At 45.0% G+C, this 24,450-nt stretch overlaps 1 protein-coding gene across 1 annotated transcript in view; it reads right to left on the reverse strand.

Moving 5' to 3' along the window:
- Window positions 1–23,851, reverse strand: part of NRXN3 (neurexin 3) — a 970,824-nt gene extending 946,973 nt beyond the window's left edge. Inside the window, exon 1 of the mRNA XM_074542546.1 lies at window positions 23,573–23,851. The gene's annotated coding sequence lies outside the window, so the exon portion shown is untranslated. The remainder of the gene's footprint in view (window positions 1–23,572) is intronic.
- Between the last annotated feature and the right edge of the window lie 599 nt (window positions 23,852–24,450).

The following is a 24,450-nucleotide window of genomic DNA, read 5'->3' on the forward strand; positions in this document are numbered from 1 at the left end:
CCACAGCTCCCAGGACCTTAATTGATAGCAGACACAACCTGAAGCATTTCTATTTCACTGTTTGGCTTCATCCCAAAACAGTTCCATCCATGCCAAACTGTTTGTCTTCACAGCATTTGCTCCTCCTGAGTGGATATCATCAGTCACACCCATCTGTGACAGCTATTTTGTTATGTGAGGAAAAAAGACCCTTAGGGAAAAGCACAGTTCATCAAATGTGCTATGCCTTGGACTTGGGTTCAGTCTTAATGCAGGTCTCCTGGGGTGACCCTGTATACTTATGTGTACACTGTGCCCACAGCAGAAAGACCAGGTGGCACCAGGTGAAACCTTGAAGGGCTGGAAGACTGAAAGGATGACACGGGGATGTGAAAAACCCCAACAGATAGCATGGAATAAGCTTCTTTCTGCTTTCACAGTGGTTTGCTCTAGTGTGGCTTTTACTGTGAAGTTTCTGCTGGTTTCTCCATATACTCCTTTAGCTGATATATCTCACAGGAACTGGAGGGAGGATCATATATTCTCCTCTCACACAGTCTAGCACCATTATTCCCAGTACGTGTCGTACCACAGTCCCCAGTAAAGCAGTATGTCTTTGTCTTGGTGCAGTGCCAAGGAACCAAGTGACATTTGAGCCTCAGATGAGGAGAAAAAGCTACAAGCAGCACAGCCCCCAGCAAAAGAAAGCCTTTGGCAAAAGAGAGAAACATGGAAACCAGAGAACAATATGACAAGAATTATCTAGTTCGCTTCGTACATCTTGCATGTATATAATTCACCACAGTATATTTCAACAGCTGAAGAGAGAGCTCACACTAACTTGAAGTGTCTCCCATCTATCTCAAAGAAACAGGAGGCATGCTTAGCTGAAGTCCACCCTCATCTAACCATTATCAATGCAAAAGCAGCTGCACTGATGGCAAGAACACATGCCCTGTTCCTTGTCTTCTGGGGTGATAGTTGTTCATTCTTTAAGCCTTGAAGTGTGAACCAATAACTCAGCATGAGCCCTCCCCAACAAGAATACAGGGAATGTCTGCTGTCCTCAGAAGAGACACCTACTGCCCTTATCACTTCACATTGGTTTTAGTCCATGCAGAACAAAATGCCTTATGGAAGAAACAGAATCATGTGCACTAAATCAGAGACAAATAGGACAGCAGAGTGCTAATTATTATCAACAAACAGATCTCAGTAGTTAGGGAGAGGCTGGGGAGCTCATCAACTACTTTGCACAGAAAAAACCCACCCAATGGGACCAAGCTCACCCATCTGAAGAAGGCAGTAGGCTCTCAAATCTTCTTCTAGTCTTGCTTTGACAACACATTTCCTGGCCCTGTAGGCCTCATTTCTTTGGACATACAGACTCACTGGTCTCTTCCAAGTTTCAATCTGCACATACAGTGTTTCCTTGCATTCTGAACTTCCTCTCCTTCCTCATCAGGAAAAGGAAGAATCACAGGGACACCTCATATTTCAAATTTACAGAATTCTTGTACAGACTAAGAAATTGCATCGTACACATTTGCGCTTCCCTTTTCAATCCTCAGCAGAGCTGCTGGGCCTCACTCCCATACCAACTCCCAAAAAGAAATCCTCCAACACCTTGTTACAGACAGCAGGCAGGACCAGCCAACATCAGCTCCCCAAGAGACCTTCCACTGTCACACCAAGCAGAGAAAGCTGAGCTCTTCAAGGCAAACACAAGACTCTAGTTCTCCATCCAGAAAAGCCAAGGAGAGATGAGGATACCCAGAGTCAAATCCCAGCCTCAGGCTGGTCATTCAATAGAAGGTGGGATTTTAATTCCTAGTTTTAATCAAAGAAAATGTAGTTACAGATTTTGAAAAGCAGTGTCATCAAGAAAAATGTGGCAAGAGTCTGCATAAATCTTCTTGCCAAGTCCCCTGTTTCCCCTGGAGAAGGAAATGAACCAAGAGGAGATGCAGCAGCCATGCTGTCCCTACAGTATCATTTCTTCTATCAATTCATGTATCCATGCTTTGTCCTTCCCCTCACAAGGTGCACATTGACTCCTCCCTAGGAACTTGGTCTGTAGGATTTGAAGAAAAGGTGAAGGGAACATTATCTCCTTATCTTATACAAACCTGCACCCTCCTCATTTCTTCTCAATGCTTTTTCTGTGTTTTTCATTTCCTTCAATTATCTATATAACTGAGCCATGTGTTTCTTCTCATTATGAATATGAATTATTAGCCTATTCAATAATTTAAGTGGTCCAAAATGATACAGTTCTTCAAACCTTTTCACCTTGAGCACAGATGTCTGCATATGCATGCATATATATATATATACACACACACAATTATATATAATTTTTTTAAAAGTAAGTAGGATCAAGGCAATTAAAGACTGGCATCTTCTTTCCTAGAAAGCTTTAAAATTCAGAAACTTGCACTTATTTTTTAACAGATCTTACACTGATTTTAAGCACACTTGAAATTAACAAAAAATTACAAAGCTTGCTTGCTATTTGTCTTGGATCAAAAAATAAACTGGCATTGGCAAATTATATTCTATTAAAGGATACTACCAATTTTTAAAAAATCATTATTCTATTTGAGTACTTTTTTATTTGCCATTGTTGCAAGCAACACCTAAGATTAATCCAACTGAAGGATTAGAAGGGAAAATGCCTTTCACCTAAGTCCTTACTCCATGCGTGTGACAGTAGTTTGCATCAAGCCAGTTTGACTGTTTCTCTTGCAAGCAGTCAGATCTCCTTTGGATTACATCCATAGAATTAGGGAAGGAAAAATACATGTGGAAATGTAACTGCAGAAACTCAAATATTAGCAAGTGAACCCAAAGAAAACACTTTTTCTTGTCACCTAAGTAAAATGAAGCTGCTGCACAGTTCTTAAACAACACTCACACTCTGAAAATGCTCTGCCTCAAATAAACACACATTTCCCATCAGGCACAAAAGCATATTCAGTGTTCAACAGACAGTGTCAATACTGGTTACAGTCTTTTTCACACACTCTACCCTAGAATGATGAGACATCTATGATTCATTCTCCAACCCACCTCCCCAGTCACACACCTAGGAGGAAGGCATGTTGAATGTTTTGGGGGTTGTTTTCACATCAAAGAATAAAAATATTAAAAGCATTGCATTTCTTTGGGGATTTTGTTCCTCCTCAAAAGGAGTCTTATCACTTAATTTTTCCCTTCTGCATTTCCCCACACTTCCCCTATGTCCAACCCACTGTCTGATATTCTTTCCCTTCCCAGAGACTGTCTCCTCTTCAACCTTGTTCCTTCCAGACATCCCTTCCAGTGTTGCCTCCTGGCTCTCCCCTCTTCCTTTCTGTGTGAAGTCGGACAGGTTCTTGTGCAGATCTCAGCAGGGTCAGCACACACATGAAGCTCTGTTAGATCTACACTTCATAAATCAGAAAGCTGCCTTCTGCTCTCTTCATTCAAAAACTTTTTCTCTAGTCCTTCTCCCTCCCAGCCTCTTCTACTTCCCTATATACTTTTGCCTCACCAAAAGCTTCGTACTTTTTTCCTTGTTTTTATTTCTTGCTTTTAAAACTTCCTTTTTCCTACCTGTTCTCCAGCTACTTCCTTTGGATTCTTTTGCTACCAGGCTGTCATCTATCCTGTCAGTGCCAACCACATCTACAGTACAGTTAAATCATTTATTAGTTTCCTTTTTTACTTATTTTCCTCATTTGTTCCTTGGAGTCCTAGCACTGTCAGTTCCCAATCACAAGGACATCAAACCTATACCCTGTCCCCTCCTTCTCTAAAATCTTTTACTGGGAACTGACCACTCTTATAGGATGCAATAGCCAAACCTTTTCACAGGGGCACATGATGATGTGTAGTGTTAAGAAGGTGGTTTATATGAACTGATTGGAAGAGATAAATGAAACCTTGATAACCAAGGCTGACTCCACTTGCAGTTTAGACAAAGGTTTGTGCTGACCATTCTCGGCAACTTATCATAAGAGAAAAAAAGGAACTTAAGAGAAAAAAGATTGAACTGAGCTACTTTGGCTGTGGACAGAGCTAAGCAAAGACACAGAGAAGCTCCAAGGCAAGAGAAGTCTGCCCCATCAGCCAAATACTAGAGCAACCATTTAACTCTTTAGAGTTCAAACTCTACAGTCAGCAGGAAACTGACTCAAAGAAAGGCAACTTTCCAGCTACTTAGAGTAGCTAAGAGCAATGAGTCAGAGGGTCAGCACCTATGATGCTAAGAGTTTCACCTGGAAACATGAAAGAAAAAAGGACAGTAGCATCTGCTCACTAGGCTGCTCCATAAGGCACATCATGGGACCAAAACACACACACCCTCAACCCCCAAGTAGTGAGTCAGGACAGAGCCTTTCAAATCTTGATGCACAATACTCCACATGAAAGTTGTTTGCAGTGACCTGTTGCTTTCACACCTTACAGGAAGGTTGCACATAACATCACCCCCAAACCTCTGGCAGGTTACACTGTGACATGACACACTACATACACCCAGGCAGATGCACAAGGGTATGTGTGCAGGTGACAGAGGAAAAAGCAGTCAGAGAAGTGAATAAACATACAGGCAGCAGTGATTGAAAACCCTGAAAGTCTAAGGTCTCTGCAAATGCCTGAGTAAAAGCAGAGGCAGTCTCCCAGATCGATTATGCATGCATGCCACTGAAAACACAGACTGCTAAAGTGCCAGAGCTCTGCTGGATAATTTATAGGCTGGTGTTAGTATTCACAGAGGAGTGGGCAGAGTTCAAAGGAACGAGGTGAAGAATAAAAGTTTGAGCCTTATGAAAACACCACCACAGCCAGCATGAGCACCTGCACCACAAAGGGCTTCAGCTGTGCTGGGTGCAGGCAGAAGCCAGCAGATATTATCCAAGTAGGAGCCATCAACTGCTATCTTGGCACAGGGGCAGAGAGTTCACGGAGGGTGTGCAATCAGAGCATGCACATGTGCAAACTTTGCAAGTGCTGAGCACGTGCCTGCTTGACTTTTGGAAAAGCAGAGGAAAGCTGTGTGCCAAACAGCCTGCAAGCCTGTTCTAGCACAACACTTCCTCACAATCTTCTTGATTCTTCTACACTCACCATACCCCAGATTTGCTTGGCTACTTCTGTCACAGAGATATACAACAAGCAGGGAGTAACTGAAGACCTTCACATGCCTTTTTCATTAATGGTATCACCAGGATTTGAAGCCAGGACTGTAGGGAAGAAATTAAGCATACTAAGCCACACAAAAGGCAAGCTTTATTTAGGTGAGCTTGAGTTTTCCAGCTTTATCACTGCCTGAGCCTCTTAGACATCTAGTTATCCAGAGACAAAGATGGCAAGACAGTGAGGTCATCAATTTACTAAGCCTTATGTCTGCTCACGTTTCAGATTAGACACAACACCAATGGCATTAGAATAAGTAGTGTGCAGTAAACTTCAGCAGAGATGTAAAGCAAAGGCTGCCTCGCCCATCTTCACTCCTCTCTCTGCAAGGCTACTCTAAAGCCAGATCTTACAAACAGATATGCAGGTGCACAGCATTTACTGCCACTATTCACTGTTACCATCTAGTGCTGGAAACAGAGTACAAGGGAAAGCACAATATACAGACAAGATGAACTAAGGGATTCAACCAGTATTTTTGGTATTGCATGCATGCCCAGATAGCACCTTTAAACTCATTGTCATAGCTTCCACAGCACTGAGCAAAATCCCCTCCAACCCTACTCATTCCAAAAGAGAGTTGTCTGGAGGTACAAGTAATTTTTTGTTCTAGAACCTTTGCTAAACGAAGCTCTCTGGCCCATGCAACACCTACCCAAACTGGGAAGGCCCACAGGAATTTGGTATAATACAGTGTGCTGCTAAGTAGTCTAACAAATACTCATCTGACTCACTTATTGCTGCAGGTTAGCCTTCAGGGACATTCTGTCTGGGTGCAGTACTTGAGGCTCAATCAATTATAGAAAGTAATCTTTATTAGAGGCCACAGAGGGGCATGCTTTAGAGACACAAATCACTTAGGATGAAAACCTTTTGTTCTGCATTTAGGCAGCATCACACAACAATATTCTTGTGTATGACTGGATAATACAGTAATATAATTCAATAGAATAATTGTCACTACAACTAGACTCCTCTCTGTACAATTAGAATTTTAAGGTGGGTTTTTCTCCATAGAATCTGGGGGACTGCAGTATTGATGGATGCCCATTCTTTTAGTCATGAGAGGGCTGAGCAGGAAAGAATTGAAATAAGGAATCTATGTCTTTATTCTTTTAACCCATGCAAAGAATCTCCATAAAGAGATGGCAACACTATCACATGGAATATGTAACTTGATTAATTCTGTTGCTAGGCATGTGATCATTAGGGTCTTGGCAATTAATCTATCGTTAGTCCACAGTATCCCAGGTGGGTTTTTACCTGCAATGCTATTACAAGTCAGAGGACAAAGGTACATGGTGCACAACACAGAATGCTGTGGGTAGGCAGCATCTGCTGATATGTCTGACAACCATTAACTGAGAAAAGTTTGGAATACTATCTCAAACCAATTCTAAGATGAAGAGTGCACCAAATGTGATTAAATAATTTGGTCTGTTGTCTATGATCTTCAACAAAAATAATTTAAAACCCATCTATTGAATTTGAGACCTTTTTCAGAGATAAGAAAAAGAGATAGCAATTTGCTTTTGTCATGAAATAACTCAATGGCAGGATGAAAAAGAAAGTTTGTGCCTCCTGCCCTTTCCATTTGATTACCTCTGACAGTATAAAGAAGGGAGGTGTCAGGGGAGAAAAAAAACACAGAACAACCATAAAATAAAACACATGAAAATATCTAGACAGAGTCCAGTGAAAAGAGGCTATAAAGCTGTGTTCACATAACAAGGTTCTGGTAACTGGGGGACTGCAGGGGTGGATCTGCTGAGAACTTCCAGAAGCTTCTCCCATGTTCAGGAGAACCAATATGAGTCAGCTCCAAGACAAACCGTCTGCTGGCCAAGGCTGAGCCCATAAGTGAAGGCAGTGACACCTCTGTGATAACCAATTTATGAAGAAGAAAATGTTTCTGCACAGAATTAACTGCAGTCAGGGAAGAGAGAAGTGGGACTACATGACAGGAAGAACTGTGCAGAGCACCAAGGTCAGTGGGGAAGGAAGGGCAGGAGGTGCTCTAAGCACCAGAGCTGAGATCCCCCCACAGCCCACAGTGAAGACCATGGTGAGGCAGGATTTGCCCCTGCAGTCCATAGAAATTCACGGGGGTGCAGAGGTCCCATGGAGGGGACCCACACTGGGGCAGGTGAATACCTAAAGAAGGTTGTGACCCCTTGGGAAACAGGCTGCTGGCATGACTGTGACCTTGTGGGGGACCCACACTGAAGCAGTCTCCTCCTGAAGGCCACATCCTCTGGAAAGGGGTCTATGTTGGATCACCTTGTGAAGAACTGTGGCCTGAGGAAAGGACTTACATTGGAAAAGTTCGTGAAGAACTGTGGCCTGTGGAAAGGAACCCACACTAGAGCAAGGGAAGGACTCCTCTTCCTGAGGACAGCAACAGAAACAGCTGTTGGGATGAACTGCCTGTAACCCCCATTCCCCATCTTCCTGCACTGCTGATAGCAGGAGAAGGTAGAGAATCAGGAATGAAGCTAAGGCTGTGAAGGAAAGAGAGCTGCAGGAAGGTGCTTTTAGGATTTTTTTTTTTTTATTTCTCATTATTCTACTCTGATTTTGATTGGTAATATTTTCAACTGCCTTCCTCAAGTCAAGTCTCTTGCCCATGACAGTATTTGGTGAGTGATCTCTCCCTGCCCGTGTCTCAACTCATGGACCATTTGTTATATTTTCTCTCCCTGTCCAGCTGAGCAGGGGAGTGGCAGAGCAGCTTTGGTGGATACCTGGCATCCAGCCAGGGTCAAACCACCAGAAGCAAGACAGGAAAGACTTCAATGGAAATAGAGAGAAGAGGTATAAACTGTTTACCATATTATAGGGAAACAAAAATTACAGAGAAGAACAACCAAATCTGAAATGACATAACGAATCAGTTTACAAACAGAACCCTTTTTCCAGCACAATTACAGTGACAGAATAATCACTGGAGAGCTTTAAGAAATCATTCACTGAGCTCTTACATGGGATAATCTAGCAAAGGGACCCAGGAGACATTAAAGATCTTAAAGAACAAACTCCTCAAAGCGCAAGAACGGTTCAATTCAATTTGTGGGAAACCAAGTGGGTGTGGAAGGAAGCAGGCAGCTGAATGGGAAACTCCTGACAGCACTCAAACACAAAAGGATGAGAATGAAAGGTGAAAGTGGGGGTGTGCTTCTCAGGAAGAATACAGAAACTCTGCCTCAGCATGTCAGAATGAAAATTAGAAAAGCTTGAAATGGCATGAAAATTCATAAAATGTGAAAGGCATCAAGAACGGCTTCTTAATGCACCCTGCTAGCAAAAGCATGACTAAGAAATCTGTGGCCCCAAAGCTGAATGGAACAAGAAACTAGTGGCAAAAAGAAAACATTTAGGTTACCTGTGGATGGCATTAGATAGATGTTGCAACACTTTGCTAAGACATCACTTCAGCCAACAAACCTCCTGCATTATGCCACTTACTTTGAATATTCATCCTGCTGAGATCCATCAGTCTTTTTGCCGTGTCCTTCAAAATGCAGGGCAGCAAAATCCCATGTTTAGTTTCATTCTCTTTCCACAATAATAAACTACTGTTTCCTTACAAAACTGCAATGGACACTTCATTGTTGGACCAGTGTGTCTATCTTTACCAGATGAAAGATGGGAAGTTTTGGGACAGAAAAAGCTACATTGAGTGAGAATTAAGCTGTTTTATTTAAACAGATGGAAGATGCACACACAACACCACCAAAGCAAAGGATGCAGTTTGAATTATTGTTATAATTCTTTGCCACATGCCTACAGAAAGCTTGACAACAGCTAAGCTGTCAACATGCTATCATACCACCCATCCTGCTGACCAATCTTTGGGTTTTCTGTACTCCCCCAGTTGTCTGTGTCCATCTGTTGTCTCCTGTCTCATCCTTATCTTACTAGCTCTTTGGGGCAGGGAACATTTTTTGCCTTGTGTTTGAACAAGCATTGTGTAGGTGCTACCACAATAGGCAGGAATAAAAATAACAACAATAATTAGGTTATGTCTTAGTATCTCCTTGGGTTGGAATGTTTCCCTCCTGACTTCACAGCAGTGTTCATAAACAATTATAACTTGGTGCAATATGGGGCCTCATAAACAAATAATTACATCCCAACCTACCTTCAACCATTTCACCAGTCATCCCTCGAGGGCTGATCTGCTGAGCTCTCCATATGCTCCAAAAGGTGAGTGTGTGTGAACTCAGTTTCAGCAGAAGATACCAGCCTTGCAGTGTAGCAGGACTAACACCCTGCACATAACCCATAGATTTTCTTTGGACAGAACAAGCTTCCTACACACAAACTGTTGCCTCCTACTTTTGTGTGTCAACCCTGACTCATTTCTTGTGCCAAGAAGAAGAGCATAGTATCTTCATCCTCTACTCCTCTGAAGAATGGCAAAAGCCTGCAGTTATAAGTTTATGTAAGATGGTGGAAAACAGTTACATTATAAACTGTGCACACAGATTGTGGCCAAGCACAACACTGTACAACTTTAACAAGCATATATTCCCAGGTGTTCTTTGAAACTAAAAGGAAAATCTTCCTTCCTTGAGGCTCGCTAGGGAAAATGGCTCGCTGCACTGGAGACACTCAAATTCACTCCTAGGCCCAACTGGATCCAGACAGGCTGTTAGTGTAAATATAAGATTCAGAAAAAGATAAAAGCAATATGCCACATAGTATGTCTTGGACTGCTTGCTAGTAGCTGAAAGGTTCTGCTGAACTCTTGGGGAAGAAAAGCCCCATTCACCAAGAAACATCCTCCTCTCTTAAAGTGCCATGAGCCCCTCTCACAAGTACCAAAGTACCAAAGTATATGTCTACTGAATCAAGCATTAGGCTCTCTCTTCTCAAATCCACTGTCTGCAAAGACACCTCCTGCAATGCCTCATCCACACAACTCTGCTTGAGAACACTGGAAGAAATATGTTGCAGTGAGGAAAATCCTTTGCCCTTGTCTATTTCTTTTGATGGAAGAGCACAGAAAAATTATCTTGTAACTGTAACACACCATACAAATCTGCAGTGGGTTTTGATAGGTGAAAGCAGAAGTGTAAGCCTTTTTTTCCATCTCCAAATAATTTCACCAAATCTTCCAAGTGTAAATTAAACAATAATCAGGATAAAAGTCTCCAATAACTTCCAATTCCTAGTTATGAAGATGCAGGCAGTTGGGCCAGTCCTCTGCTTGTTTATCTGCAGAAATAGAAAGGCTTACAGTGCTGGATGCTAATGTAACACTACTGAACACACAGGCTCCCTCAGGTCTTTTTGGGATGTGCAGTGTAAAACTGGATTATGCCAGGGGCATGGAAGGTGCTGTAGGGCAATCTGCAGAGGGAGTGATTCACCCTGGCTCTGCTTCCCCACGCTCCCACCACAACTGCCAGCGAGGGGACAAGCCTGCCTCTCAGGCACTGCAAGAGCTCTTGGGACCAGACATCAGGAGTTCAGGCAGCCCATTCCCTTCTGAACCTGTCAAAACTACAATAAAACAACCCAGTTAAAATTATGTGTCTCCTATCTCATCTGGTCTTAAAACTTCCTGTGATGAGGGCACTACAGCCTCCCTCAGGACACTGTTTTCCTGCTTAACTTTCCAAATACTCATAAAGCTTTTCCTAGCACTTACCTCCACATCTTCCTTGCTACAAATTAAGCTGATTACTTCTTGTCCTATCCCCAGTGGACACAGAGAACAATTAATCACTGTCTTCTTAAAACAAGCTTTTAAATATTGGATGGCTTTTCCCTCGTCAATCTTCTCTCTAGTCTAAACCAACCCAGCCAATCCTCCCCTTGCAGACAGCGTTGGCCACTCTGGCTGCTCTCTCCTCATCTCCTTCCACTGTTTCTGGTTTTCCTGCTCTCCTGGATGCAATGCTCTGCTATGGCTTCAGCAGTGGCTGCTAGCGTAGAGAAACTACAGCCTGTGTGCTACACGTGACTCTCCTGTTAAATATACCCTGAAATGGGATTTGCTTTTTTGCAACATCACCACACTGTTGACTCATATTCAGTCTCTGACTCACAGTAGTGCCTCCCAGATCCTTTTCTGCAGTTCTGTTGCCTGGCTTGTTATCCCCCATTTTACATACAGGCATTTGAGTAGATCTTTCCAAGTACAGTACTTTTCATTTGTCTTTAATAAATTGCTTCTTATCAAATTTAGACCACTTTCTAGTTTAATTGGTCAATTACCTATGTTGTGCCAAGAAAGCAGATCAACTTCCAACCTCATGTTACACATTGACAACAAAGAGAGCATGAAAGGAAGAACTGCTGTGTTCAAACTTCTTAAAAAGAGTTACTGTCTTATCAGAAGCTCAGCAATTCACTGCTCCTTTTTCACTCTGCATTCTACCTGATTCTGGCAGGTTGACCCTGGCTGGATGACAGGTACTCACCAAAGCCGTTCTACCACTCCCCTCTGCAACTGGACAGGGAGACAAAATATAAAGAAAGGCTCATGAGTTAAGAGATCACTCATCAATTACTGTCACAGGCAAAACAGACTTGAATTTGGGAAATTAATTTAACTTATTACCAATCAAAATCAAAGCAGGATAATGAGAAGCAAACCTAAAAACACCTTTCCCATATCCATCCCTCTTTCCTGACCTTAACTTATTCCCAATTCTTTACCTTCTCCCCATCAGCAGTGCAGGGAAATGGGGAATGGAGATTATGAGCAGTTCATCACATGTTGATTCTGCTGCTACTCCCTCCTCAAAGAGAAGAGTTCTTTTCCTGTTCTAGTCTGGGGTCCCTTCCATAGAAAACAGTCTTCCATTAATTCCTCCAGCATGAGTTCTTCTCATGGGTTACAGTTCTGCACTAACTGCTCCAAAACAGATCCCTCTCCATGGGGTTCAGCCCTTCAAGAACAGGCTGTTCCAGTGTGGGCACCCATGGATCACAAGTCCTGTCAGCAAACCTGCTTCAGTGTGAGCTCCTCTCTCCGTGGATCTGCAGGTCCCTGCCAGGAGCCTGTCCCAGCACAGGTTTTCCAAGGCATCACAATCTTCTTTCAGGCATCCCCCTGCTCCACTGAGGGGCTCCCTCCATGGGCTGCAGGTGGATCTCTGCTCCCCAATGGATTTCCACAGGCTGCAGGAGCACATCCTGCCTCGCCATGGTCTTCACCATGGGCTGCAGGGGGATCTCAGCTCTGGCACCCAGAGTCCTCCTGCGCTGCCTTCTTCGCTGACCTGGGTGTCTGCAGAGTTGCTACTGTCACATATTCTCCTTCCATTCTTCTCTGGCCACAACTGTGCAAAATTTTCTTTGCTGCTCAAGTACAATATCACAAAGGTGTTACTGTGATTCTTTGGCTTGGCCTTAGCCAGCAGAACATCCATCTGGGAGCCAGCTAGCCTTGCTTCTGCTGGACATGAAGTTTCTGGCAGCTTCTCATAGAAGCCACCCCGTAGTCCCCCTAGCTACCAAGACCTGGCCATGCAAACTCAATGCACTGACACACAGTGGTCTTCAGAAATTAACAGTAGCTCCCTCTAGCCTCATAAAATACATTTACTCAATGAAATTACAATCTGCTGTCAAAAAAGTACAGCAACATCCTAGGCACCACACCACTCTATGACCCAAGCTAGTACCAAACAGACCTGCTAGCAACTCATTAGCCCATATCATCCAACAAGGAAGAGAAGAGGCACTTTTTAAAAACTAATTATTTAATTATTTGAACTACATCTTTAAGACCTGGCTCAACAAAATTATGACTTCTGGTCCATTGGTATTAGATACACCCTTAAAATATATTTGATTAATGACCTATATGAAATTATATCAAGGATCAAGGTTTCTTTGTATTTTCTCCATAAAGTTCTTAGCATTTGATTCCCAGATATACAGCAGGTATTTTTAATGCATATACCTGAAATTATATTATATCATACCCTCTTTAACAATGCTGCTTGAGCTGACCAAACTGGCAGATTTTATTACCAGGATATCAATGAATTAACAGGCATTCTGAGTCCCTCGGGAAGGTTGGCCTTAGTCTCCTCACAGGACTTCTGCACTCTCTTTGTCCCCATTCAAAAATAATCAATAATTTAAAATTTGTTTTCTTTGTGGTCTACAAAAAAATGTAGCATGTAACCAGCCATCATAAGAGAACAATAAATTACCAGAATTTCTCTCACCCAAGAATTAAAAAGGATGTTAAATGAATGTGTCCAGAGGAGGATAACAAAGCTGCTGAAATGCTAGGACACGTCCTTTGAGGAGGGGCTAAGCACTCTGGGTTTATTTAGTTAGGAAAAAAAGAGGATTGAGAGGCAAGCCCACTGCTATCTACAGCTTCCTGAGGAGGGGAACTGCAGGGAGGTGCTGAGCTCTTTTCCCTGGTATTCAGTGACAGGACACGAGGGAATGACTTAAAAATGCTGCAGGTGAGGTTCAGACCAGATATTAGGCAACACTTCTTTACAGAGAGAGAGTGACCAAACACTGGACCAGGCTTCCTACACAGGTGGTCAATGCCCTGTGACTCTCAGCAACACTTGCACAATGCCCTCAATGTTTACTGTCCTGAAGTGCTGGACTAGTTTGAACTGGAACTATTCTATTCTATTCTATTCTATTCTATTCTATTCTATTCTATTCTATTCTATTCTATTCTATTCTATTCTATTCTACTCTATTCTATTCTATTCTATTCTATTCTATTCTATTCTCAGATATATGAAGCTTTCCTTTCAAGGAACTCAATGTTTTACAAATTATAATTTTGAATTTTCGGTGAATGGCAAAAGTGATGACTGTTATGAAAAACTGGTTAAACACACTCTGGGAAAGAATTCCAGACTTCTGCTTCTTAAGTTAGTACTTAAGGACCATCCTGCCTGCTCTGCTGACACTCCATACCACTGTAATGAAGTTCATGGGTCATGGATCAGAACATGCTGAGGAACACCTGATTGAAAATCCTTACAGAAAAGGACCTGAGCTCTTGGTGGACATCACATTGAATATCAGCCAACATGCCCTTGCACAAAAGGCAGCTAATGATATTGTGGGCTGCATTAAGAATGTTTTCAGCAGGTAAGGAAGGGGATCCTTCCCTCTGCTCAGCACTGGTGAGGCCAAACGTGGAGTACTCTGTGTGCAGCTGTGGACTCCCCAGTACAAGAGGGAGGCAGACATAACAGGGCCATGAAGAAGATGATGAGTGTCTCTCATACTAGGAAAAGCTAGGAAAGCTACAACTGGAGGAGAAAATACTCTAAAGAGTCTGTGGGGTGGGCAGTGTCTGATCAATGTACATAATTACCTGAAGGCAGGCTGTAAAGGTAACACAGCCAGGCTTTTTTCAGTGCTGCCCAGTGACAGGGCCAGAGGCAACGAGCACAGACTGAAACACAGAAGGTCCTGCCTGAACATCAGGAAACCCTTTTTTACTGGGAGAGTAACTGAGCCCTGGCACAGGTTGCCCAGGGAAGTTGTAGAGTCTCCCTCCTTAAAGATACTAAAAAGCCATCTAGACATGGTCATAATTGCTGGGTGGCCCTGCTTGAGCAAGGGGTTGGATCAGATGACCTTGAGAGTCCCTTCCAGATTTAACCATTCTGTGGTTTTCACCAGCCATCAGCAGGTCAAAAATCTTCCTAGAAAACAGTGCTCTGTGGCCTAATCTATTATTTTTCAAATGTCTCCTGATGCTATAGCAGATCCTTCTGTACTTTGGTACTGCAGATGGTACAGAAAGGAATTTAACAGCTAGGACAGGTTCCTTCTCAGGACAATGCTGCTGTTTCACTTACTGCATGAACTGATTGAGATCTTTGTGAAATCACTTTAATTCCAACTTATGCAACGCTCAGAAAGGTCAGACAGGTTATTCCCTCCTTTCCATCACTTCCCACAACTAGTGAAGACGGAAAGCACAGTGGCCAAAAAAACTCAAATCAAACTGTTTAATGCTGTTAAGAATATATTGCTCACATCAGCAGAGAATTTTATTCCAGATAAGATCTTAGACTAAAGCAAGGACTCTTATCTTCTCTATACATTGCCAACACCTGGGAGCACAAAAGGAGGACAGCACAGCCTTCCATTGGTTCTTTCAGTCTAATGAACAGAAGAGAGTTCAACCAAGCAAGGAAAGGACAAATCATAATCTTTTCCCACCTTCTAATGGTCCAAGGACCAGAAAAGAAAGTATCAAAAAGTGCACATCACAACCTACAACCTTATACGTTCAGTGACTGACATCCACATGTAGTAAATGGTATTTGTGAGTAACAAGAGCATTACAACTTGTGGCTTAACTTGCACCACAACTTGATTCACTTGTATGTACAACAGCAACTATAAGAGTAGAAAATTAGAAGAATATCAACTGGACAGAAAGCCTCTCTAACACCTTGAAAAGAATCTCTCTTCCATTTTGCTTTTTAATAAAAGTGAAATATTTTGTAAGAAATACTGTTGTCTACCTGGTAATTCCTTAATTCATATCAGTTGAAAATTGTGCAGTTACAGAAGGAAGAAGATTCACACTTAAAATGAATGAAGAACTCTAAGCTTAAGGTGAACAGATTTTTCTACAACCTTTGTGTTGCTTCCCTCCATGACTAGTCATGAAGACAGGACAGAAGGTCCTTCCACACATCCCTCACCAGATCCCATTCCTCCACACTCCATTTAGTTTCTGCAATTCAAGCAGATTCCTTTTCCCCCTGAAATCAATGTTTAATTAACACATTATTGGAAAAAAAAACGGGATGCAAGAGCAGACTGAAACAAAGCCAGCACTACCCTGCTCTGCAGATGCAGCCAGTCCCATTAGACACCCCACTGGAAAGTTATTCCTCTCCTCATCCTCCTTCAGCTGCCAGCAAACATCATCTTCTTGCTTAGTTCCCTTTCCTTCCATCCCCACAAGACTCTTTTCTTTCTTAAAAGTGGTCCACAACAGCAGAAAAGGCAGAGTAGAGGGAGAAGGGGAGCAAGTGCTCTCTGTGCAGCCTCACAGTGTGACTGAGGCCTCATCTTTAATCCTGCCATCCCCAGGGCAGCACACTGATTCCCCTGATGACCCTCCCATCAACACAGCAGGCACAGCAGAAACAGGACAATGTGCTGTGCCATGAGCAGGGGATTCTCAGAGGGTCAAACCCACAAGCAGATCCTGGAACTACGCACAGCTGGATGTAGCCAAAGGCAGCGGAGATGGTACCGGCAGCTTCAAAAAGTTTACATCATACCTCCCCCTATCCTCATCAATTATTATTCTATCCCATTCCTTGGCTCTCATCCTGCTGCTGGGAGGTACTTGGATGCAGGGGATGCTGCAGCACTGTCAAGGGCATTATAAGGCAGGCCCAGGGCTTGAGCACCCTCCCTGCTACACACACAGGCAGCCACACTACAGGGCTGGTGCAGCTGGCAAAGGACAGCAGAGTCCATGAACTCCTGGGCTGAGCTGCCCTAGCTATGAAGGGAGACATCAGGATCTTTGAAGTAGTCTACCATCTCAGCACTGTCATTCCAGGATCCAAAGCTACTAGTGTTAATTAGTTCCCATGATGTGATGGATGACAAGCGGCAGGACTAGGAATGACACAAGCAGATTGTGTTTGAAATAAGCCATCCCTCACCATCAAGGGCAGAGAAAAGGAATTTGGAAAGGACAGCACGCCAGTGAGAGACTACAGATACAATGACAGCCCCAAAATCCCTGATATACCCTTCCCACCACCCCAGCTCGGTCCTTCTGCCAGCAGACAAAAACAAGCAGGGGAGTGTGCCTGGGAGAGAACTCAGGCACATGGCCGTGAGAAACAAGAAGAGAGCTCTAAGACAAGGGGAAGCAAAGCAGATGAAGGGCTAATCCACCCTGTTGCAAGAGACCATATTTCAGACAGAGCTGAACTTCTGACAGCTGGAAGCAAACCTCCACCACCCGCTGAAAAGCCACATAGTGATACTCAGCAGCCCAGAGTCTAAAGAGGCTGAAGGCTTTAGCCCAGACAGAGCACTTTGACAAGCTGGCTGTGCAGTGCACAGTTCACAAGAGCTGTCCATGGTGCTCAGAGAACACTGTTTTCTGTGAATGGTAACGAGAGAAATTGTGTTCCCACCTTCCCTTAAGGGAGAACACAGGATCTTCCAACATCACTAGTGTATTTCCAGTAGGAGTCTTAATGCTGAACTTTTCAAGAACATCACTACAGAAACACTGCATTTTATCCCTACTAGACTTCAGTAAAACCATACTCAGGTTAGCCCAACCAAATGGTTTTTCATGGTTTTTCCATTGAAAAAAAAATTCACAAAAGGGTATAAACAGAGCACTAGAAGTGCCACCCATTGCCCACAACAAGTTGAAAGGAAGAACAAATTTCTCCCATGCCATCTATGAAAGTGTCTTCATCTGACTGTTTGGACAGCAGTGAGAAATCAAAACACCACTTCTGATTCTCAGAGTCCTTTACACATGAATTGCCATCATCTATGCCCAAGTGAGGAGAAACAAAAGAAAAGAAAAAGCAAACAACCTGAACCAAGATTATGTAGTGTACTGGTTTCAAGATGATACTCTTCTCTCTTGGTTTCAAAATTAGAAGTAGTTCCCCCACCACTTGCTGTATGAACAAACCAGCTCTGCTAGACTGACAGACTGCTATTACATAGAAAAGGGGGATGCGGGAGAGATGAGAGCGGATACAAACTGCCAAAGCTTAACCAAATTTTGGGTAATTTCTTGCTTCAGCTTGGACAATTGTCCAAAAATAAAGCCTGTCTTCTCTTCATGCTGGTGGGGGACAGGGGCAGATAAAGCTGGATGCATTTTGTTTTTAAATTAAGCCCCTTGTCACCTGCATCAGAGGTCATGTCTTATGCTGGCTTTTGTTCATCATAAAGCTTCTGACTCTTTCAGTTTGTTCTTGGACAGATCACTGTGTGTCCTTATCATTGACACGGCCTATCACAGCTCAGCCAGTATCCTGACATCCACTTGCACGTGCCCACAGCACAGGGCTAAAGGAGAGGGCAAAAGAAAACAGACTGGGGTGGAGGGGGAGAAATACACTCTGCTTGTCAAGAAAAATACTCTAAAGAGCCCTGGAGGAGGCTGCAGAAAAAGAAGTTCAGTAAATCCACCAAAATACCACTGCTGATACAAGAAAAAGGGAACTAAACTCTACCTTCCCAGGAATAACCCAGACAGAGCCCAAACATTTTGTACAGCCCGAAGGTGTCCTCTAGGTTGAGGGCTTCAATCCAATCCTAACACATACAAAAAAAAAAAAAAAAATTACCCCTGGCACCATCTCTCACTCTCTGAATGCTTGGCAGGAGCTGAGTTCTCCTCTTGCTTCAAGGATGCAAAACATTCAGGATCAGGGTAAATTCCAGCACTATGTCAATGTTCTTCCTTGGGTTCGAATCACTGGGGAAAGGGAGGAACCATAAACCCTTGGGCCCACCTTTGCCCTTCAGGGCATCAGGGAGATACCAGGGACGCAGTCTGCACAGGATGGGAGCAGGAACACAGGCCCTGCAACACATTCTGCCTGTTGCTCAGATTGTCTTAGAGAGCAGCCATGTAACAGCCCAGTGTAGCAAGGATAAAAAGGTGTGAGAGAGCATTGAAAGGAGGGCTACAAAGATGGTGAAGGGCCTAGAGGACAAGCCTTATGAGAAACAGCTGGGGTCACTTGGACTATTCAGTCTGCAGGAGACAGGGAATAATACCTCATCAGAGTCTACAACCTCCTCACGAGGGGAAGTGGAAGGGCAGGCACTGATCTCTTCTCTCCGGTGACCAGTGACAGGACTCAATGAAATGGCCTGAAGCTGAATCAGGGGAGGTTTAGTTTGGATGTTAGGAGAATGTTCTTCCCCCAGAGGGTGGTTGGGCAATGGAAGAGGCTCCTCCCCAGGGAAGTGGTCACAGCACCACGCCTGACAGAGTTCCAGAAGCATTTGGACAATACCCTCAGGCACATGGTGTGATTCTTGGTGTGTTTTGTGCAGAGCCAGGAGTTGGACTCCAGCTGAGGCTACTGTATGATGGTAAGATTCCTACAAGCACAGGAGCTGCAGCACAACCACTTCCAAAGTAATTGAGGTAAGAGGGACAGCAGTGAGAGCTCAGAAGGTAACTACTGGTGAAGCTGGGCAGCTGAAACAAGATTGGCTCTGGTGAGCACAAACCAGGGGAGCAGAGGAATCTCTCCAGGCATCACCTAGAGCAACCATGTGAGGCATTGGACACACCCCTGCCTCCATGCTCCTGCCTGTAGATTATGACTGCACCTCAAGGTCAGAGAAAGGAGAAAAGCAAAAGGCAAACACCAGTAGCTCTGGACAGATCTATTTATTCAACTTTTGCTATTGTTTCACAAAATGGAAAGATCCAGAAATGGAGACCTCGGAGCAGGCACAGCCACACAGAGAAAATGAGGAGTAGCAGCTGGCAGAACCACAGAAGCACCTTCCTGCCACAGCTCCCCTCGCCCTGGGTGGGAGCAGCCCATGGCCAAAGACGGAAGTCAGTCCTTCACACCCAGAAAAGGAGGGTGCTGAGCAGTTCTGTGAGCCTTGGAGAGGGTCCTGAACATCCTGAAATGCAGGAAAAGCTTCCCTCTCAGTGCCTCAGCTGCCTCATCCCCACATGCCAGTCACCACAGCCACCCACTGAGGCTTGTCGTGTTCTAGCTGGGGGAACAAAGGAGGGGAACAGTGGATGGAGAGAGAGACACTTATCTCCCTATGCTTCCCCAGCCTTTTCCCTGCTCCACTCAGACCTGAAAAGCCATGGCTCTCCTGCACATCCTACAACAGAAACACAAGGAGCTTTTCTCCGCCTCTCAATTCACCACCCTCCAGGCTCCAGCAGGCACTGCATGGAAATGGCGATATTCCTGTATTGTCTGGATCAACAGTACGGATAAGCTCAAAGAGGGCAAGAGAGGATGGCATGGGAGGATGAGGCGGGAATGCTTTGTTCAGCCCCGGTTCCAGTGCAGCCCACCCCCTCTCTCGATCGCAATGCCCTCCAGCTCGGACATGCAAGGAGGCATTGGAAAGGGAGGGGACCTGGGATGCTTATGAATTTTGTTTCCCCTATCAAGGGGACAGCACACTCCCTGGAGCATGCCTGGCTGTGACGGAGCTCCCTGGAGTAACCTTTATTCCAGTGTGTCGCAAGCATGTATTTCACGGATGGTTACACTGCATCATTATCACCAGACGTTCATTTGACCAAAATAATGTTATTAGCATCGTCAGGTCCATTTTCCCCCACACAATTTCTCCCTCCCCAGTACACATACACTCCCTCCAACCCCCAGGCCCCTGCCATCCACACAGGGCACACCCCTCCCCGGCACAAAATCTCATGATGTGTGACACAATGTCCAGGAAAAGAGAACAGCAAGAGGGGCTGGCGAAATGGATGGACGTGCCTTTGGCAATTACTGCGTTCCTCACCCTCTGCCAGTGTTTACCAACCGCACAGACACACAAAAATGCACACGCAAAAATTGAAATTAAATCACCGACTACCCAAGGTGCATGACCATGGGTGTACGCGTGTGCCCAAGCTGCGGCCACATTCCTGTCGGGAGCCCAAATCCGTGTGGCATGAAGTAAAGGTCATCGTGCCACTGTTGTGATGCACTAAAAAAAAGCCGCAGAGCCATCAGGATGTAACACAGAATTTTCTCGTCAAGGGATGAGAAACCTTCGGGGGAGTGGGGGCTGGGAGGAGGAAAAGCGGGTGTGCGGATGGGGGGGATGGGGGAAAATGGCAGAAAATGGGGAGGAAAATGAAGAATACAAAGCTCCACTTCGCTAATCCAAGATAGACAATCCATCCCTTCCCCCCTCTGTACGCCCTCCCTCCCTCCGAAATGTTGGTGCAGATGGATTTCTGTATCTTGGTTTTGCAGCAGTGGGTCTAATGACTCCCATACCAAACCCCCTCGCTATGATAACCCCTCCCACTATTTTTTTTTAGACCCGGCTGAAGAATAATGTGTTTTTAGAGATAATGGGTTTTATAAAAAGAAAAGAAAAAGGGACGCAGCGCAGACATTATGCGAATAAGCTGCTCCCCGCATCACCCCCATCTTCTCCCAACCACACATTCTGATTTCATCCCCTCCCGTCGTTCTCCAGCCTTCCCCATCAGCTCCCCCAAGGAAAGGAAAAAACCCACAGCGCGATCTGGGTAGCCGATCTCAAAATCCCAAGCACTAATCTGCTTGAATTTGTTCTTGCCCTTATATAAGCAGCAGCACGTCAACATGTTCAGTGGAAACGCAGCGTAAAATGAGGCCAGACTACAGCCATGAACAGGGGTGATATCGGCAGATATCGCTTCTATCGAGAAGCCATAGCCACCAGGTTGATGAAATCAAGCACTGGGCTTCCAGCCGTTCCTTTGCTTTATTTATTTATTTTTCAACACTTACTCTAATTTTACTTTGTTTCATTTTGGTTTCGCTCTACTTCATTTTTGAAAGGACAAAAGCGAAATAAATAATTAAAAGCCTAGAGACATACCCCACCAGAAGGTGCCCGAATGCTCCAGAAAGAGAATCCTCACCTCCTAACTTTGGGGTTTGGTTTTTTTTTTAAATAAATAAATACAGTCCTGTTGCTCACATTATCCCCAAACTTCCAGTGTCCCCAGATGCACCTCCCTACTCCCGAAAACCAGACACTTTGCTAGCGAGAGATAAAGGTTTAAGAAAGTGCCGAATACTGAAAAGAAACTGATAGAGAAATGAAAATTATGTCTATACAGTAATCCAGTTCATTCAGCTGATAAGGTGCGTTCAGTCGCAAACCCAGGAGCGATAATCTCTGCAACCTCCTCCCCCCAAAATACTACTAACCCTTATATAAACTTGCTAAACGTAACACTGATGACCATTTCAAATGAAACCAGTGACAGACGTAACACCTTTCTGGTTAACGCTACAATTAATAACTGACCGTATCATCACGGCAAACAAAACCTTTTGTGATCAAATTTTCCCCCACCTACTCAACGTTTCTCTTAGACTTTGCACTGGTCTAGTTAAGAGTTCGCCCCCTCAAAAAATAGCCCCTCAAAATTTGCAATAAGGAGGTATTGGTGAGCGGTCATTTCAATATTCACCTTTTTAGGAGGGCTGTGTGCTTATCTCAGAACAATTACGGGTAGCAAAAATACAGGAGGGACAAATAATATTTAAAAAAAAACCAAAATAATTTCTTAAAACTATTTGCAATGAAGTGTTGAACAGTTTGACCACAGAAAGGTGGAAGGAGAGCTTGGAAAAGCAAAAAGCTGAAAGTGTGCTTTTTATAAACGATTCAATGTTTTTAGCCCTGGTTCTGCCTCCCCAATCCTTTGGTTTTTCTGCCGCTGATCTCATGCCTAATCTTTTTTATTGTTTTCTTTCGAGGGAGGAGGGGTAAAAATCAGGAAGAAAAAAAATTTGAAGTGTTCAATTTGAACAAAATACCTTCTTAAAACTGCATTGTTAAATAAGTTATTTCGTAGCCACAAAAAATTACCATTAAAATAAATTAAAGAGTAAGCAAAAGACAAGTCACCTGCAAAGCACCAGAGTCAGTGCCCTTAGGTAGGAGAATTACATCACTCCCTGACTCAATGGTGTTTTCTTTTAAATTATAAAGCAGGTATAATTTTTTTTCTTACAGAAAAAATCCCGGTAAGAAAAAAAATATAAAGCCGTTATTTCACATATATTTTACACGAAAAAAAGCACTGAACCAACCTTTAAGGTCACTGACTGCCTGAAAACCCACGGCAGTCACTCACGGTGGAAGTTTTCAGGCAAGACGGCTACTAAATCATTAATACAAACAAATGGAAGGCGGGGAAGAAAGGCGCTACCGTAATAGATCCGAAGACTTGGAAGAGACAAAAAATATTAAAGAAAAAAACTTTCCTTTTCAGCCTCTCTTCTTTTCTCGTTAGTATTAAAAAAAAAAAAAAAATCCTTGAGCTTTAGTCAAACAGCCGGCTCACTCTAAGGGTCTCCCTGCTGTAACTCAGCGTAGTGTCTTCTTTTTCGAAAGCCCCCCCACACCAATTTTCCATTGCAAAATGCCCCGCCGCGGGAACTGCGATCTCCCGAAAAGTCCGACCGAAGGAGCCGGAGCGTCCCGAGGGTCGGAGCGCGCCCACTCCGCGCGGGCGGGCAGCGCCCAGCCCCGCCGGGGCAGCGAGGAACGGGAGAGGGATAAAGCGATCCGAAACACTTGTCGTGGCACGGGTGAGGAGAAACCCACCCGCGGAGCTCCGGAGCGGCGGCGCCCAGCACTCGCCGGGCGGGCAGCTCCCTCCGATCCGCGCCGTGCCGAGCCGCCCCCCGCCCGCCGCCCCTCTCACCTCCGCAGCCGGGCGGGCGCCGGCCGCCGCGCCAACTCGCGGCTCGCCTGCGCTGCGGGGCTGGGGGCTCCAGCGTGGCCCCAGCCGCGGGGGCTGCGGGGGTCCCGGGGACGCTGGGCTGGGCTGGCCGTGCCGAGCCGTGCCGTGCCGGGAGAGCCGCGGGCGGCCGCGGGCGGAGCTGCGCAGGGCTGAGCGCGCCGCGGTGCCGGAGCAGCCCGAGCCCCGCGCACGCCGCCGCCGCCGCCCCCTGCTGCCGCCGCGCCCGCCCCACCGGCCCCGGCTTTTAAAGAGACCGCGGGTCCGCGCCCCGGCCCCCGGCACGGCCCGCCCGGCCCCGGCAGCGGGCACGGCCCCGGGCACGGGCAGCAGCGCTCCGCCGGGCTTCGCCTCCCACGCTTCCGCCGCCTCCTCCCAGCAGAGAGCCTCGGCGGCTTCTCGGCCCGTCAGCCTCCTGCTCCCCGAGCGCTCCTTCGCCGGGCCGGCGCAGCGAGGGCGGATTTCTGCCCCTCTGGTCCCAGCAAGGGGAAGCCGGGCAGACGCGGCTTGTTCTTTCCTTCAGTTTGCTACCGGGGACCAGCCGTCAGAGCAGAGGAAGCGTCTTCCTCAGACGATCACTTTCATGAGTACCCCAAAAACCCTTAAAGTTCACAAAGAATTTTCCCTTCTAGCTCAGAGTTTGACCCAAACCTACCGTCTATTTCTAGTCAATTTATACACTGCCCATTTCAGTTAAATCAGCCACTAAAGTTTCCGTGTACAAATATCTCAAACTTTTTATCCACTCATTTTCTCACTTCTAAAAGTAGAGACAACAGCCACTGATAGACATCATAGATTATGTTGGGGTCAGTATTTCAATCATTTAGAGTGTACATCCT

Source organism: Zonotrichia albicollis, chromosome 6 (genome assembly GCF_047830755.1).
Source record: "Zonotrichia albicollis isolate bZonAlb1 chromosome 6, bZonAlb1.hap1, whole genome shotgun sequence".
Lineage (NCBI taxonomy): Eukaryota > Metazoa > Chordata > Aves > Passeriformes > Passerellidae > Zonotrichia > Zonotrichia albicollis.